The sequence below is a fragment of the Anser anser genome (genome assembly GCF_964211835.1).
Source record: "Anser anser genome assembly, chromosome: 3".
Lineage (NCBI taxonomy): Eukaryota > Metazoa > Chordata > Aves > Anseriformes > Anatidae > Anser > Anser anser.
The window spans coordinates 56615471-56633562 of record NC_139722.1 but is presented as its reverse complement, the minus strand read 5'-3'; the positions used below and the strand labels follow the sequence as shown (position 1 = coordinate 56633562).

Genomic DNA, 18092 nt, shown 5'->3' with positions numbered 1-18092 from the left:
CCATCCTAAAAAACAAACACACACACACCTTCAGTGGCCACAAGCAAGCTTAGTACAGCTTTGAGGTTCTTTCCAAGTTACTGTGTTTTCCATCAGTGGAGCAGCAATGAGTCATACAATGTCATAAATTCACCAGCATTTCCATCCAATATGATCCTTTACTAGATGACTCCAATGGGCAGAGGAAAAATCCTTTGTAAGAGTGTAAGAGACAGACACTTGCACTAACACTCCCACACTTGTTCATATATTTTCTGACATGTATATTTAAATTTCCCATGATTTCAAACATCTAATAAAGCTAAATTAATTTACTTCAGCATGTAAATGTTTGAAGGCTATTTTTGCAAATTTAATGTTTTGTATGTAATTAACTAGTACAAAAACAACCTTTATTATTTTATGCTAATCTTGGTAAATATAGTGTCAACTGCATTCACAGAGTTAACACAAATTAAATAGATTGATGATGCTTTCAACCTAAAAACTGAAGATGTTGTCATGCCCAACATAACTTCTAAAATCAGTTTATCAGTAGAAGAAAAATACACTATTTTATTTTTGCTGTTATACGAATGGTTCCAAAAGCCCCAATTATCTGATCCCATGCTTGATTGTAAAAGTACAAGAACTTGCAGTGATGAGCAGAAATTGAACTTGAAACCATTTTGTTTAAGAAATATTTGAAAAAAAATCTTAAAGAGTATGCCTTATACATGGACAGACCACCTTCGGTACTTAAGAGGGAAAGAAGCAGAACAAACAATACAGCAGATTTTACAGGAAAGTCTGGTAAATCTAACTAAAAAAAAATCAGACCATTCATAAAACAGTAATTGAAGGATAACAATAGTTAACCAGATAAGCAGCAGTGGCAAAAGGCATCTCTTTTTGCAGTGCCAGAGTAATGAATGGAAGGCATTATTCTGCAGCTGACTTTCCTGCGTAAGAGCAAAGTACAATATCCAGTTGCATGATCAAAATCTGAATTGGCATTTTGATCATTGTTGTAGAAAACAGAGGGGGAACCATCACACTGTAGACAGAGTTTTAAGTGTAGATGGCAGAAATAGTTTTAGCTATCAAGCATAACAGAACACAATTTAGAGAAAAAAGGACACTGTTAAGGCAGATCAACAAATATTTATTTCTTTTGTGACTAAGCTAAGGGGATTTTCTGAGATGCAAGTAAGTTAGCATTTCATTATATCTTTAATTACAATTCATTAACTGTTTTTAATTTAATGTTATTCTACAGAAATCACTGAAGTGAAAATGTCAATAAAAAATCCGTCTGTTCCATGGAACTAAAGGAGTCTGACAGCAACACAAGAATGAGACAATGTGCATATTGCTTTCAGTTGCAATTTTCTGACTAATGCATTGAGCATTCCTGTAAACAAAGTAATCTACTTCATTTGGAAGAACAGCTTCCCTCCTTGCAGCCACAGCATTTTTATTGGACACACACGATAAGGAAGTTCTTTACACCTGTACTATATCCTTTACCTTACAGATCCCCATTTCAAACACAACGTGGGACAAAGATATGCTGCTAACAATACTTCTTGGTTTTTCATCTTTATTGGTTAAACACACCCGGGGAGCGGGCTGTCAGTGGTGTAGCCCCATAAGGCATCCCCAACCATCACTGTGCCACTAGAGGGCAACGAAAGCACTAAGAGCTCCTTAGGCTCCTGACTCCCGCGGCAAACTTGGCACTTCATTTGTACCAAAGCTGCCCAGTCTACTCTGAGAGACATGAGGAGTAAACAGGGGAACACAAGCATAGTTTAGCATACTTTAACACGCCTGAGTCAGAAAATTGATTAGTAGGACTTTTGCTTGCAAAATTATCCTTTTTTTTTTTTTTTTAAACAGTAATAAATCACAACTCATGCAGTGTAGACAATTATATACAAAAGAGGAAATCTAAAAAAAAAGTAACTATTCCAGCTTTGGAAAAAAGGAATCATAATCCACTGGAATAAGCACCTAAGTGTTATTACCAATAACTGTACTGATGACAGAGCACAAGGGTACAATTACATTTCAAATAAATCACATTCCTAATCACTTTCGTTAGACAGGTACAAGACTGAAGAGGTGTTTGCACGAGCAACAGGTTCAGGGGGTTGTTTTCTGAGACATCTGATATGACTTGTAACATCTCATGTGCCCTGAGGGAAGCTCTCAAACAACTTGTAAAATGCTCCTTTTGCTGTATCGCTATAATAAGGGGCTACAAAATATCAGCAGAAACTTTATGGAAACTCCCTTGCAAAGGTAAGAGTCAGACTAAGTCTGAAATAATATTGAGTAGTCTGCCTCTGTTTAATCACCAAGTCTTTATAAAATACAGCACAAGAAAAAGGCACCAAGAAAAAAAAAGGTTTTTTTTTGTTTTTGTTTTTGTTTTTTTTTTTACTATTTCTAATCTTCAATCTTCTCCTTCATGAAGAATTTAAATCAGGCAACTCTTGAAAAAGACATTGCATCGTGGGAAGGAGGTTTCTACTCCCTTTTCTCTTCATGATCTAGAGCATTTATACAGGATATTTCATGTTTTCACTCTGACAAGATGTGAGTTAAAGCTTCACCTTCCAAAAATTAATCTATAACCATGTTTGCTAGGATGGCTTCTCTTGTTCTCTCCTTATCAATCAAAATAAATTACAGAGAACTTGACTTGGGAAATGTTAATATAGATATTTTCTAGCATTCCTTTGGTGAAGAGTCTTGTCACATCACAAGCAGGAATGAGCTGACAGAAACTAAAACACCGTTGGTGTTTTAATGTAATCAGAGTTGTCACAGCCTTCAGCCACCCATGTGTTGAGACAGTAGCACATTCAAAGATGGTGTTTCCTCTTGGCCATCCAAAAAAGGAGTGTTTTGTGTTTCTGACACAGTTATCACAAATTGTGCTGGCCCTGATTTTGTTGTTGTTGTCAGTGGCCTGTAATTCCTAATGTTGTCAGCTGCTTTATCTGTTTGGGCTTGAACAAGTGGTACTGAGTTTCTTTCTTTTTTTTTTTTTTTATTGAGAAGCCTGTTTTAATCACTAATTGGTGGCTCTATATATACTTTCCCATCCTTCTCAAGGATGGAAAGAAAAATAATTTGGGTAGTGTATACAGAACTCTGATAGAGATAAGGGGAACTGCTCAGATAAGAAACTGAAGATTTTTTTAAGCTGGAGAAAATCATCTTGGTGGAGTATCCACATGTTTGAGAATACCTTTAAGTGAGAGTGGAAGACGCATGAGGAAAAGTGTACTAGCAGTACTTTATGATATCACAGTTCCCTATTGTATTTCTGGCCTGCCCACACTTACCTTGCTGTGTACAGTCCTATCTCTAAAAAGCATTCTGTCATGTATGCATAAGCAGAAGGTAAAGCAAGAAGTGCTGCCTGATGCTTTCCTATTTAAAAGTGATACTGAGTGCAAATACTGTAGTTTTTAGAGGCACAATAGCTCCCATAGGTAAATGCTGTATCAATTTGTATGACTTCTAATAAGCATTTGGTGTGCATACACTCCTCCCATGCAGTCACATTGACCCTGTTCTACACCTGATTTTTTCAGGTATCTGGACATTCATCTCAATTCGTGTACCACCAAACTGTATTTAACCATTGGGTTAAAAATACCCACTGTCAACTTCACCTGAAGAAAAGGCTTAGGCAAGGAAAGGAAAAAAAATATATGATTAAAAAGCGAAGGAAACTAGGCAGTTTTCACTCAAGTGAATCAGAGCAGAAAAAAATCAGCAAGGTAATAATAAAGAAATAAAAGTACATAGTCTTTCCCAGGCAATGAGAAGAATCAACATGGCAAGTTTGCCATGCAATTTCTGAAATCAATTCTTTCCCATGTTACCCTTTATCAGCCTTTCCCATAGCTGAGAAGAATCTTGACCTCAGTCCAGATATTTGAAAGACTTACAGTAGTAATAATGAGCTAAACACATTCTCATCTCATTTTCATCCTTTTTATTCCTCTCAGAAAATTGTATGTATCTGTTATATTTATATGCAAGACAACTATCCTCCTTTCCACCCAAGCTACAAAAAAGGATTTTCTGAACAGCTGCAGGTCAATGGAACAGAGGCTCTTTCTGGTGGGACAGGGATTCCTGTTGAACTTCCTTGCTGCTCTGGCTAGAGGAGTTCACAGGAAAATATTCTAGCCAGCACTTGTGAAGCGTTCATCAGGATACATTTCAACAAACACTCAGGTGTGATGAATGGGTTTTTATTCCACCCCCACATACACACATGCTATTTTTTTCCCCTGTTTCTGTGTTTGTGGGTAAAAACAGTTTTATCAGTCCCTAATGGATGAACATGTCCATCTTTTTTTCATACACATATAACAATTATAATAGGAAAGAAAGATCAAAGTGACAAGAAAAAAATGTGATTAACTTGGATTATTCTCCACACAGATTTCTGTTATTTGGGAGATCTTATTGTGAACTAATACCTATGAATTTTTTTTTTTCCTCCAATTTATTTCCTTGGTAGGACCAATGATCCACAGTCACTAGTAAAGAACAAAAATAACTTGGGACTTTCAGCAGCACCGAGGCTGGTTGCAATGCTCACGAGTCAAGAAACAATGTGATAGGTGGATACCAGGACTGAGAGAAGGAAATCTGACACTCAGGAGGATAGAACACATAAAGATATCTATCATCCTGTGAAAAGAAAAACTTGCTCAATGAATCCTCAGTCAGCACTCCACTGAAAAAAAAAAAGTAAATATGCTATTATGCAATGCAGGAATGGTTCTTATTCTGCAAGTCCCAAGATGGCAGCTTAATTATTTGGTATTTTTCCAAATACCAGATACACCTGAAGTTATTTGCATTATATTTACACTTATATTTTCTATTCAGTAACTAACAAGTGTCAGCCATAATACAGCTTACACAGCCACAAAAGTCAAGAAACTAACAGGAAAAGAGAACAAAGCCTGTATTTACACTGTCTTTGGGACATTGTCCCTCAGCTAGCCACAAAGAAAGGCCCTCCAAAAAAGTGCCTGGATCCAAAGTAGAAAAATTCTAGGAGAACCTGTCCACCTGCAGAGAATTGTTATCTGCAGATAATTCCCACATGAACTGAGCCTTAGCCTAACTGAACCACAACCTTTTCATTTTCTTTCCAGCATGCCTAGTAGTAGTGCCTACATCACTTGAACCTTTGGGATGATGAAGGTACTCTTAGCATTCAAGTCCAAGCTGGAACTAGGTGTGCTCCACTGATCCCTGAGCTATTTTCTGTGCTATACATTTAACACTTGCATGACTTTAGGGGCTTCAGTGACATGTATAAACTGGTTGTATTTAAGCACTATTTAACAGCAATGTCAATCAGTCAAGTGAAATTTCAACAGACTTGAGTGCAGAAGTATCCACATCTTCAGACATGTGTCTTAAGTATTAGTAATGTTCATTGAAATCTTAATTCTCCCAGACTGAGGTAGAGCCAAGCTAACACAGGAAACTATAATGCTATCTGACACACATGACCTTTCTGATTAAAGCAACTTGTCTTTCTTACAGAAGGCAGCTACTACAGCTCATTAACAGCTTTGCACTCTATTCTTCAAAATTCTGTATCAACCAATTCATATTCTTTATTTCTTGTAGCATTTGGAAATGTCTCAATTTCCTCTTGAAGTTAATGAAAGACAATGGGTATTCCAACTGTAGGTCAGCAATAATGGATGCTGCCTTATAAGTAACAGACCCTTCTACTTCTACAAAAAGATTCAGGCCAGTTCTAGTACCATTTCCCAAGCCCCATTCCTTCCTTCACCCATACCCCACCCCACAAACACACAGGGGAAAAAAAAGTTATCAAAAGACAATACATTAAAAAAATCATTATTTTTAATTCAACAATTCAACACACATTACTGTGATGCATACAAAGATACTGCATTAAAAATCATGTTAGTTCCATAGATGTTATCAGAAATCCCAGGACAGAGATGATTAACAATGCTTCTTTTTCTAATTCAGTTCTCATCTGTTTCAATAACACAAAACAGACCATGAATCCCAGACACGGTACATTTACTGTGCCTGTACAAGAATGATTTTAAATACCTAACTTTTTTTATAACATGAAAATACCTAAATAACGTATATTTTATTAATGCATTGCACAAAGTACCTTTTTTTTTTTTTTTGCATATTGGTGTTTATCTTCCAATAGCGTTAGTCGTTGGAAAAAATATATCTCCACTACAATTTGCTTGATATGAAAGAGCTGAAAGTTTCAGATCATTACAACAGAGGTTGAATTCACATTATCCATGTGACGTAAACTTCTAAAGCTTTGTTGCCATCAGTTTTAGATGCTACTTGAGAAGAATTAGAGATATTGTACAACTGATGAAAGGCTTTGTTATATTTTTAACTAGAAAAATATACTTTTCACTGGAAAAATATAACAAAAAGTTGCACGTGAAAACTACAAAAATAAAATAAGGCTTGTTTCTTAGCTCAGAGATACACATAAACTTGCAAAAATTAGATGTAATGCATATTATTTTACCATTTTGTACAATGTCTAACACTGAATTTAATCATACAACTAATGTGGAACAGCAACATATTTAAAATACAGTATTCTATTTGACAGGGATAAAATAAGAACTACGGAAACACTGTAAGCAAACACCAATTGCTCAGTATTTGAGTGTGCTACTTTGGGATATAGAACTGCCAGTTTTTCCACTGCGAAGTCCTTCCTTAATATCCACAGTTATTGGAGCAAATTTCATGATAAAAATAATATTTAAATGGTTATATAAAATATACAAAGAAACCTGCATGTGTGTATTTCTGCAGTTTTCTTCTCATTTGCTCAAACTAAAACCAGTTTTTAGCAGTGTCCCAGTTTCAGCTGGGATAGAGTTGATTTTCTTCCTAGTAGCCACTGTGGTACTGTGTTTTGGATTTCAGATGAGAATACTACTGGTAACACAGGAGTGTTTCAGTTGTTGCAGAGCAGTGCTTACACAGAGCCAAGGACTTGTCAGCTTCTGGTGCTGCCCTGTCAGTGAGGAGACTGGGGGTTGGGGAAACACAGCCAGGACAGCTGACCCCAGCTGGCCAAAGGCACGTCCCACACCATGTGGCATGCTAAACAACAAAAATAGGGGGGGTGATTAGGGTAGGAAGCCACTGCTCAGGAACTGGATGGGCATTGGTCAGCAGGTTGTGAGCAACTGCACTTTGCATCACTAGCTTTGTACATTATTTTACCATACCATTATTATTTCCCCTTCCTTTTCTTTCTTATTAAACCACTTTTATTTCAGCCCATGAATTTCACCTTTTCTCCAATTCTATCTCCCATTCCACTGTGGGGGAGTGCGCAAATGTCTGCGTGGCTGCTGGTTTAAAACACAACAACCAGAACACTGAAATCTGCTTTTCCACCATAGGGGCTAATTCAGATTTCCATCTCCAACCTTGTCAGCTAGCGGAGTGCTTTGAACACAGATCCAATGAGCCACTGAAAGGAAAAGTCTTTTTCCTAGCTTTCATACACTCAAAAGTAGCACAACTGTTACTGTTGCTGGAATTCTACTATAAACCACCACCAGAATACCCTTCAGGCAGGAAAGATGACTGGAAAAAGCCAGTATGAAAGGCAAAACATTACAAAAGTTTATGAGCAGAAAACCGGGGGTTTGGAGTGAAAACATAGTTCATACAATCTTACCTACAGCTGGCAAGTCTAAAAGCTATTTTAATTGCCATAGCATTTCTATAAGCTTTCACAAAGATTTTAGGAAGAATTGTAAATGATTTTGTTTCATGTAACTTCCAGAATGCAGAATGCATTGTACGGACTACATTAGGCATGGGCCCTGACCCAAAGACTGCAAGCGTCAAGTAATACAGTAGTACTGTTGCTGAGAATTTAACAGAATATGTTGAAACAGCATTACAATCTCTCTGTAAATGTTGACTCATTTCCTGCTATGGTAACACACTTGTACCCAATACTGTGTGAAGTGATTTGATAGATCAATTTAAACAAGTATTTCCTGCATACAAAAACACCTGCCTGAGAAACATGTGGCCACGATACCAAGAGGCTTGCAAAAGAATTATTACTGCACATTTCTCAGGATGAAAAAAGTTCAAAATATGAGTATATTCTGTGAATAGAAGCATAACATTTATGGAGATTCAGTTCAAAGAAATTGGGAAAGTAAGCTCCTAAGAGATGTTTTGCTGACCAGAGTAAAACATCTGTTTAATCCAGACAACATAAAACACCAAGCTAAGCATGCGTTTATAGGATTTCTGTCTTACATCAGAAGTACTTCATGGTACAGATTTTGAATTCCACCCATAGTGGACCTTGTCCTTGTAGTGCCCAGATTGAAAGTTTATAAACAAACTTTGGAACAGATACATTTTATTCCATATCAATAGAGTACTTTGACTTCAATCTTAGAAATGCATCGATTCTATAGGTCATTGCAGCCAACTATATTTAAGCTGCTTGCTCACCTTAGGTTTTAGGGTTTTCTTTTGAGGTCGGGGAGAGAGACAGGTACCACTTGGTAACTTGGTGATTTCATCCTCAAGTAGGCATCTAAATAGATCAAATTGCAACCCAAGCCATTTAAGTATATATAATTAAAAAAAAAAAACAGCTTGGGTAATAAATTATTAAGTAAATCATCTATTGCAGGCAAATCTTCACAGTGTACATCTCAAATTTGTTGGGATGGATCCCATTTTGAGTCCACTGGGCACCTACGCGGGTGCCTGTGTATAATCTAGATAGAAATTTCACTGCCAGATCTGACTTGAGATGTTGTCTTAAGAGCCACTTGAAATGTTTTCCTTGGAGTCTAGGTGAACTGTCCCAGTTTGGGGTTTTCCAAGGCTTGTAATCCTGAGTTCTTGTAACAGCATGATTAATTAAAACTACAATAGCAAATACCATAGCCCAGTAACAGCAGATTTATACAGTGAAACACTTGATGCCAAAGGGTGTTCTGTTGTCTTATTTCAAAGTAGCTACAGTGTGCTCCCACAGACTAGGTGCCCATTTGTCACTATAAGTAACACACCATGATGACTATGTGTATCTGCTAGGTCTGCTTCATCCAAAAGGAAACCAGTTTCTACCACATTACCAAAGAATCTTTTTTTTGATACAGAATCTCAGAATATCACAGAATTCTCTTTGAAAAGCACACTGCTTGCTTGAACTAAAACTCTACTGTAAATATACCTAAAAAAGCAGCTTTAGAAATACCGGAAGCCTGTTGCCTAATGAAGCTTGAACTACTGCTTAGTTTCCAAAATATCTCTAAGGTATCCCACAGACCAAAAGTCTTGCTTTTAGGTGTAGTCAAGAAAAAAAAAAAAAAGTATCTACATTTAGAAGCAGTCAGACCTAGCTAATTCAGACAGAGCATGAGAAAAAGGTCACAGGTAGTAAGCAGGTGCCTTGCTTTTATAGATCCCAATTACAGGCATTTACCCTTGTTCACCAAACAGGTGTGATAATTCAGCATTTTGATGTACTGCACAATGACTTGTTCCTTAATTGAATCTTCATCTGAACTCTCAACAGAGGCAAAATGAGGACATCCACACTCTTAGACTGCTAACACAAAAGCAGTACCACTACATCCTGAGAGTTTCATAAGGCTGCAAATGCACAAATCCATTTCAGGCCAATGAAGGTGGATGAAACTATGATCTCAAACAGCATATGACTGAAGTAGAATAATGTTTTTCATTTTTATAACTCCAGATATAAATATTATTTTTCAAAGCAAAGCTGCTTGCAAGCATTCTTCTGGCTTTTACATGAACATTGGTATAACAGAAATTCCTAGACGCATGTTTATGCCTGCCAGGGTGCAGTAGTAAAACTTATTTCTCTCTAAGCTAGCATCACTTACCTGTAGTTTGTACTACACTAAAACAACAGAAATAATACTGTGTCATTGCATAACTACCTTTTTATCTGATGCCTAAACAGCATACACTTAAACTTGTTGCTCAATGCCACATTCTAATCTCAAATTCAATTTCTCTAGCACAGTCTCTTCCTCTTCCTTTTGTTCCACTGTGGTCAGACAGTTAACATAAAAGGCAAATTGGCAAGAGACTCAAACTCACAATTAAAAGAATCTTGATAAATGCAATGTTATCTAACTGTATGAGACAATAGTCAAGAGATTCAAACTACAATCTACTGTGAATATAAGAGTGCATATTATACATGAAGTACAGCAGGTCTTTTGGTTTTTAAGATTTTATCAAAGGGCATCCATAGAAAATAATTCTTCAAATTGAGAAAAAAACAGAACTTAGAGATGAAAATATGAATGATGTAACAAAAAGGAAATTGCAAAAATCCTGCTACTACATGCTCTGAGTATTCCCCTATGGTGAGGATTTTTCACTTGAGAATTGTAATGGGTTCAGAAAGATCCAGAAAGTAGTAGGTGACTGCGTACATAAAAATCACAACTGACAACAGGAAAAAAATAAATGGGTAGGAGGTCCTAACATTTAAAAAGTCAGAAAGACACGCCTTCTGAGTATCTACATCAGCTTGCTGCAATATAACCAGAACATCTGTGTTAGCCTTTAGGAAGGCTAAGGAAGGAACTTAATTCCCTCTTGCTATCACCATGACCATATAACAACTCAATGCAACATCACCACAACTCAACCACAGACAAACATGGACAAATATGCGTGAAGACTAAGGAGGTCATTTATCTTACGGTTGAGAAACACCTCAGAATTGTCGCAGTTGGCCCCAATATTTCTTGCCAACAGTAATGAATAGAAGTATGTCAGCAGTGAGTAAAGTTGTAGGGTGAATAACTTGGATTCCTAAACTATCTATGATACTGTAGCCACTAAGAGGAAGACTATCATCAGCCCAAACTTTAACAGTGTGTTTTGACCCCCCTCCCCCCCCAAAAAAAAAAAATATTTTGTTACATTAACAAATGTGTTTAATAAAAATCAACAAAGCAGTCCAATTTTATCCCTATGTCATTTCAAGTGATAAAGGTGTCTGAGTATTCCAAGAAGCAGGAAAACATTGTGTGCAGTGTTCCTGAAAATGAGGAATCAAAAGAGCCAAGACCAGAACCCCACATAATTCAGCTTTATAAAGTATCCTCTGCTGAGCTACAGCCACTGTCCAGGAACTGGTGATGCAAAATCCATACCATCTTGCATTAGTGGCTAAATACACCATGCATCTAGACAGCAGGGAGAGTATCTCAATCTGAGTCCCTGAACAGTACATACTGTCAAGATTAGCAGATGCAAGAGTAGATTCCTGTGAAAATAAAGAAGTGTCAGTGCCCCTAAAAAAAAACACTGATGAAGTGATCAGAGCATGATGGGGAAAAGTGAACTGTATTCACAGTTTGGCCCATGTACCAGATAAATACCAGTTGTGTATATATACATCAGTTTGGTAACAGTCTCCAAAACACTGCACCCCTTTAGCCCTCTTCTCATCAAGCTTACCATTTCTCTTCTCTCTCCAACCTCTTTTTTTGACCCGTGTTGAGGGTCTATGGAAGAAAATTTATTTTTTCCAGCCTTCTGTCACTATTCAACATGTCAATATTTGTCAGAATTATTTCCATAGCTGCTGCATTCAAAAGGTAAGTCAGTTGATTACAGTTGCCACAGTGCGTCTGCCTGCACTAGTGCATCCATACTAAATGAGCTCTTGAACACTGGAAGATGCCAATACTCCATTAAGATCCACGCTGGGACTGAGACCAGAATAGCAGCTGTACCCCAGACAGCCTCCTGAAATTTATTTTCAGTGTTTTCTTAGCCTTAATATTTCCTCTCAATGAAAGTCAGATTTTCTAGCAACACACAATTTTTGAAAGACATGAGGTAAAACACTGGCCCTGCTGATGGTAATCATTTCTGTGACAGAATTTTCCCTTCCATTCCAAGTTATATGGAAACTCAGTAATTTTTGTATAGGCCACCACATCCCACATCAGGCCTGTTTTCCTTTTGCTAAGTGCAAAGAACATTCCACGTTAACTTAAAGCACAGCTTCTTCTTCTAGGGAGCCTCTCCATTAAATAGAAAGAAAAAAAAAAAAGGCTGCTTGAATTTCCCAGTCTCTGTCCCCTTGACATTAATGTCTTCCTGGTATGTCTGTAATTCTTTATCGCATGAGTGGGCTGAAAGAAATAAGAGATCACTTTCTAGATATTTTTGTATTGTTATACTATTTGCTTTCCTTTCAAGAGATGTATTTTCCAATGAGCCTTAGTTGAACTGCACCACTGAGGATAGGATTAATACACCACTACCAAGGCTGCTGCTAATGTCTTAATTCCAGAAGAATATCAAATGGGAAGTTAACGCAAGGGAAAGATCTAACACAATGACAGTTAAGCCCTTATTTATTTATTTACTGTTTAATAAATTACACAAGAAGAGCATTGCTTGAGTAAAATCAGTGGATGGTTGGGGGTGTCTCTTCTCTTCCACCATCCCATACTCCTTACCACGACCACCTCCAGAATTATTGGCATTTCAGTGTTCTCCTTCAAGAACCTCAGAATTTATCTTCAAGTCTTGTCCTCGGGGGAAAGAATCAGACTCCTTTTTACTATTAGTATTTCTCCTTTTTCAGCTTACTTTTTCCCTTTGCCCGCTACAGCTCTGAAGTTTTTATGACTATTTGACTACAGTATCAAAGAAATCCTTTGGGAACAATCTGTCCTGAGTTTCTTCTTTAAAATCCTGTGGGTCAAGTGCCAATGCCTCTCAGCCTCCAACAAAGGAAGAAGCCTTCGAGGAGGGAGACGAGCAGATGAGTTCTTAAGCCTTAGTGTGCTTCTTTTTTTTTTTTTCTCCTTTTTCTTATCCTTCCCTTTTCTATGGCTTCAATTTCTTTTCTATTCCTAGTTCTAGAGAGGAAAGACTATCCTCTTGCATTAATCACTTTTGCAGGGTCACTGTGTGAAGTCTGAGGCAGATTGCTAGTACATTAAGCACTTTCTGCTCAGAGGCTCAAAAATCCTAAGTACAACTGGACCAGAAAGGAACCTTATGTCTTTTGCAGAGTCACAGTGATGTGCCTCAACATCTTTGGTGGAAACAATTCAAAAAGTCTGTGTGTTAGCTAACTGTAAAGCATGTACCGAGTAAGAAAGGACAGCAAGGCTTCTTGTATATCAGTCTCCAGTTTTCACATTCTCTACCTGGGTTGAAGAACTAGGGAGGAGGTTTAAAATTTTTGACCCACATTCTGTGCTGTCACTTATGAGGATTTTCATTCTCAGTCCTGTACTCCCTTCTCTGTATCAGCCTTGTTTGCAGGCTGATAATCCAGAGACAGACCCAAACTGTGCTCTACAAACTAAGGGTTCCCTTTGTGTCATTCTGATCTTTGTGCTGTCCGTCTGCTCAACTTCAAATTTTGCAAAAGCTCAATTCTCCTGTTGAAGGCAAAGAGCTGGCAAACAGTTCTGTTGTTGACGGGAGACAATACACTCTTTCTCAACCAGCAAAGAGGCTAATATGCAGCAAATTAAACTGCATGCTAGGGCTGCTGAGGAAACTTTTAAAGAACTGTGAAAAAAATTTGAATGTTTTATCTGCTATAGTTGGTACCCACCACTAGCAATGACTTCCTCCAAACTGCAACAGAACTGCTGCATAACCAGGCAATGGCCTGACTACAGTATAACAAAAGCAAAAGACAAAGGGAGCTTTGTATTTCTAATTGCCAAGTAGGAACCAGGACAAAAATTTTCTAAAGATCCTGCAGAGCATTTAAATACATAAGAGATCAGTTTGTGATAAGAACAACCTTCACAGACTGGAATTCATACAATAAGCTTGGCTGGATCAAGACAAAATACAGCCAGCCTTTTATTGTCTTCTGTTACTGTCATGCTACTGAATTTCCTTTTGTCTCAGTGGTAGTACTGTCATCTAGGTCAAGGCTGACAGAACTAGGAGATGGTCAGTTATTCTGGATTTTATTCAAATAATTTACTAAAACCCAGAAAATCTTTAGATAATTATCAGCATCCACCTGAAATTAGCATCCAAATGAAGAATGTGGTTTTGTTCCTTTATACTGAAGATCACATTCCTAGCAGCTGCAAGCTTTTGAACCGCATCATCAAAAAAAGTTCAAGACCACATGACTCAAGTCACAGTCAAGATTCTGGCTGGTTTTGTAGCACTATTCTACATATCCTTCCTGTGGCACTTGAAACCTCCTCAGCCTTTTGGCTCCCCTTAAAATGAGCACACACATTGGCACAATGTTTACATAATCAGAGTCTAAGATGATGATGAGTGAGCCAGACCTCTGGATTTTCACAAAACCTAATCTAAGCTCCTCCAGTAAATCACCTTTGTCCTGATTATAAGCAGTCAGGGTATGGATTGCAAGAGATCTGATTCATGTATTCTTCTGCAAGCATCCCTCCAAGACAAAGCAGCACAAACAGGACGAAATTAATTGTTTGGTAAATAAGGAAGACTGAGCAAATTTAAACAATACAGCTAAAAATACTTCTAGTTCCCCAAAATCATATTCATTCAAATACTGATGTTTCCTATTTGTCTTCTTGACTACCTGTTCTGAAATGACAGGCAAGGTGGGAACTTCAGAGATGGGACAGAACTTTTGATGCTGATTATCTTCACAAGTTATCTAAAGTTATCTATCTTCATTTTCTGTTTCACTTTGTACTTCCATTGATTTGAATGAACCCATCTAAGCCAATCTACATTTTCATCCTGAAGTCTAGTTTTCTTTTGTCCCTCACCTTCAGCTATTTACTGGAAGGGGGAGTTGGAGCAATGTGATACAGAGATTTCAAGCAGGTGTAATTCACATCAAGTATTAGAGCACATGGCACCACTTCCTTGCTCTCTCCTCCTGCTGACATCTCCTTAATGTTACATCCATCTATTGAAGGATGGCCTCTGATTCACCATATTTATATGAGAGACTCCCTTCTGCCAATTTTTCCATTCATCTCAAGGGGGATGCTTTGCTCTCCCATTCCATCAGACACAGTGTTTGAGAAAGGAGAAATAACATGCACCAAATCACATATCCAACATTTTCAAAAAGGTTTTAAGTAGCTAATACATTAACTGGGACTTGGGTTCCTAACAACATCTGAGTATCAGTTTTTGTAGTATTTCTGGCACCTCTGATCAGCCTTAGGAAGCACAAGGGTTTTCTTACTTTAGAGACTAGAAAACACATCAGCCCATCCCACACAAAAACACCAAAAACACTTAAAAATTCATCTGTTCTTACTGAGAAAGCAAAGGGTAAAAAAATAGAGGAAAACAGGTAAAATTCTTATTACGGGTGTAATCATTTTATAAAAGGAAAAAGAGCACTATATTGGAGTAAAGAGCAAAACCAAGCAATCAGGTGGAAAACAAAGCCACAACAAGCATAGCATTAGGGAAAGTAACTGCATTGCTATCAAGCTTAGACCAATACAGATGAGTAGATGCTTTTTGTTTCATTTGAATGGAGTCACCACTAAGATGAATGATTCTCAGTTACATCTAATCTTTCGTTATTGTAAGATTATAAACACTAAAGTATATGACTACAGGCTGAATAATACTGTAAAGCATACGTAACCTCAGGCTGATTAAAGACTATACACACACAAAAAAGTGTAACTCTGTTAATCATCCTCACTTTCCAAGCATTTTAGATAAGAAATGTAAGAGACAGGAAGAATAAAGTATTAATTTGGAGAGTTAGGCATCTTCCACTCTGGGAATTTAGATACAAAAATATAGTTTTATTTCAGAACATACATTGTTACAAAGCCTTCCAAAACCTTGGTCTCCAGTAGCGAAAAGAAAAACAGATTTTATATTGTAAATACTACTGCAGCTTTAAACAGTTCTAGTCATTTATTTCCTCAAAATACAGACTTCTAATCTTAAATGCTTCTTAGGTGTAATATATCTTTTAAATTGAACATTGACTCCAGAACCATGCAAAATGTTATACAGCTGTAACTAGAACATTCTTAAAAAAAAAAAAAAAAAAAAAAGAAGAGGCAACATTCCAATTATCCATAGAGCAAAAGAAAAAAGAGCAGTCATCTCTCCCAACCTTACAAGTAAACATAAGAAACAGACTTACACTAAGGCAGATCAGCTGAAATCAACTAGAGTGAGTGACGAGCAAATAAGCCACCTTATATTGAAGACTTAGTATTTTAATTTTGTGTCCTAGTATAAACAAACTCCCAAAGTATGGAACTCTACCTTTTAACATACAGTTGTGAAATTAAAACAGCTCTGCAAAACAGACAAGTTTTGAATGTGGTCTAAGCAAGATTGAAAAAGCAAAGCTCTTAACAAAGATCATCTCTCCAATCATTCTTGCCCACATTTCCCTAGTTCCACAGCTTCTCTGCAGTGGCTGACAGCTCTTATTTCTAATGTTATCTTGCACTTCAGAAAGTTCATCATATTGTCTTTTTAAGGCTGATTTAATGACAAATTTACCCAGTTTCCTTGATAGAGAACGTCAACACTGAGATTATAGATACATATATATAGGATCAACAGTTTTCTATAGTTTTTTCTTTACTTTCAGAGAAAGAAAAGTCCATTGTTTTGAAAACTGACTGGAAGCATTTATTCACCCACCCACTCCACACATTTCTAGTTTTGTCATAAAGCTGGAAATCTTTACTTATCTAGTTTTCTATCTGAAGACCTTAAATCATCATCTGGACCACCAGCTATGCAGCTATTAGGTCTGTTGAATTCAATAATGCAAAATAAAGTGCTCCCATTTCTCTGCTCAATGTAAAAGCTATCATAGCTTCAATAAATCTGTATGCGAGTGCTCACTTGCTAAATCCTCAGCAAGGATATTTTTACTAGCTTGAACCCAAGGAAGAAAATGTCTTTGGCTTTGCAGGATTTAAGTATGATTAACTAGAGTTACCTACTGCAGAATACCGGACAAGGAATTTCATCTAGTGATTCCTTATTAAAAGGAGAGCTTTTATTATGGTAGCCTATGGCAATTTCTTAAAAATGAAAAATCTTATCACCTTACGTCAAATAACTGACATCATGATCACATCTTTCACAGACTAGAATTCCCTAGCTGGAGTTCTATATTGATCTCTCTTTGCTCCCAAGTGAAATCTTAGGTCCGACTATATATGTTTCTCCTCTTCCCTGCCACTTAAACCTGATCCATGATTCACTCAGCCTTGAAGATATAACCAACTAATAACCCAGAACAAAATTGCTTCTAATGAAAGTAAGGTCTTATGCCCTTCCTCAGATCGCTTTCAGAAAAAAAGAACATGAAAAGGATATTCACAAATTCACATAGAAATCAAGAAAGGCCTTCTAGTAAAAGCAGCAATAAGACATACCATATTGTTAAAGCATGTCAAAACTAGTAGATGTTAAAACATAAGAAATATTTTTTCTGTATGCAAAAATCACATGGCTCACTAAACACGTCTGGTCTACGCTTATCCAAAGCCTAGCCTGACTCCTCACAAAGGGTAAACTGTGACCATCATAGTCATACCGCTTGTGAAAACAAGCCAACTACTCAGTTTGCCAAGATGGTACTATTTTAAATATGCAACAAATGATTTGAAAGCAGGCATGCCCTTAAAAATAGGCCAGGTGTACACAGAAAATCACACCTAGAAACCCCCATGTAAAGGACTTGTAGACATCACACAATATGACAAAGTTTTTATTCTACTATGTCCTGGTTCCAGTTAGGACAGAGTTAAGTAGCTCATAGTAGCTGGTAGGGTGCTATGTTTTGGATTAGGATGAGAAGAGCGCTGATAACATGCTGATGTTTTAATTGTTGCAGAGCAGTGTTTACACCAGGCCAAGGACTTTTCGGCTTCTTGATCTGTCCTGCCAGCGAGCAGGCTGGGGGTGCAGCAGGAGCTGGGAGGGGACAGACCCAGGACAGCTGACCCAAACTGGCCAAAGGGGTATTCCATACCATCTGACATCATGCTAAACAA

The 18092-nt window shown here is 37.3% G+C and overlaps 1 protein-coding gene and 1 long non-coding RNA gene across 3 annotated transcripts in view; both read right to left on the bottom strand.

The window, feature by feature from the left end:
- NKAIN2 (sodium/potassium transporting ATPase interacting 2) overlaps positions 1-18092 on the bottom strand; it is a gene marked incomplete at its 3' end in the record, with an annotated part of 585648 nt that overhangs the window by 481267 nt on the left and 86289 nt on the right. The window lies entirely within an intron of this gene.
- Positions 1-18092, bottom strand: part of LOC310897593 — a 42747-nt gene that overhangs the window by 16490 nt on the left and 8165 nt on the right. Inside the window, exon 2 of the long non-coding RNA XR_014582406.1 lies at positions 29-17811. This is a non-coding gene — a long non-coding RNA (uncharacterized lncRNA). The remainder of the gene's footprint in view (positions 1-28; positions 17812-18092) is intronic.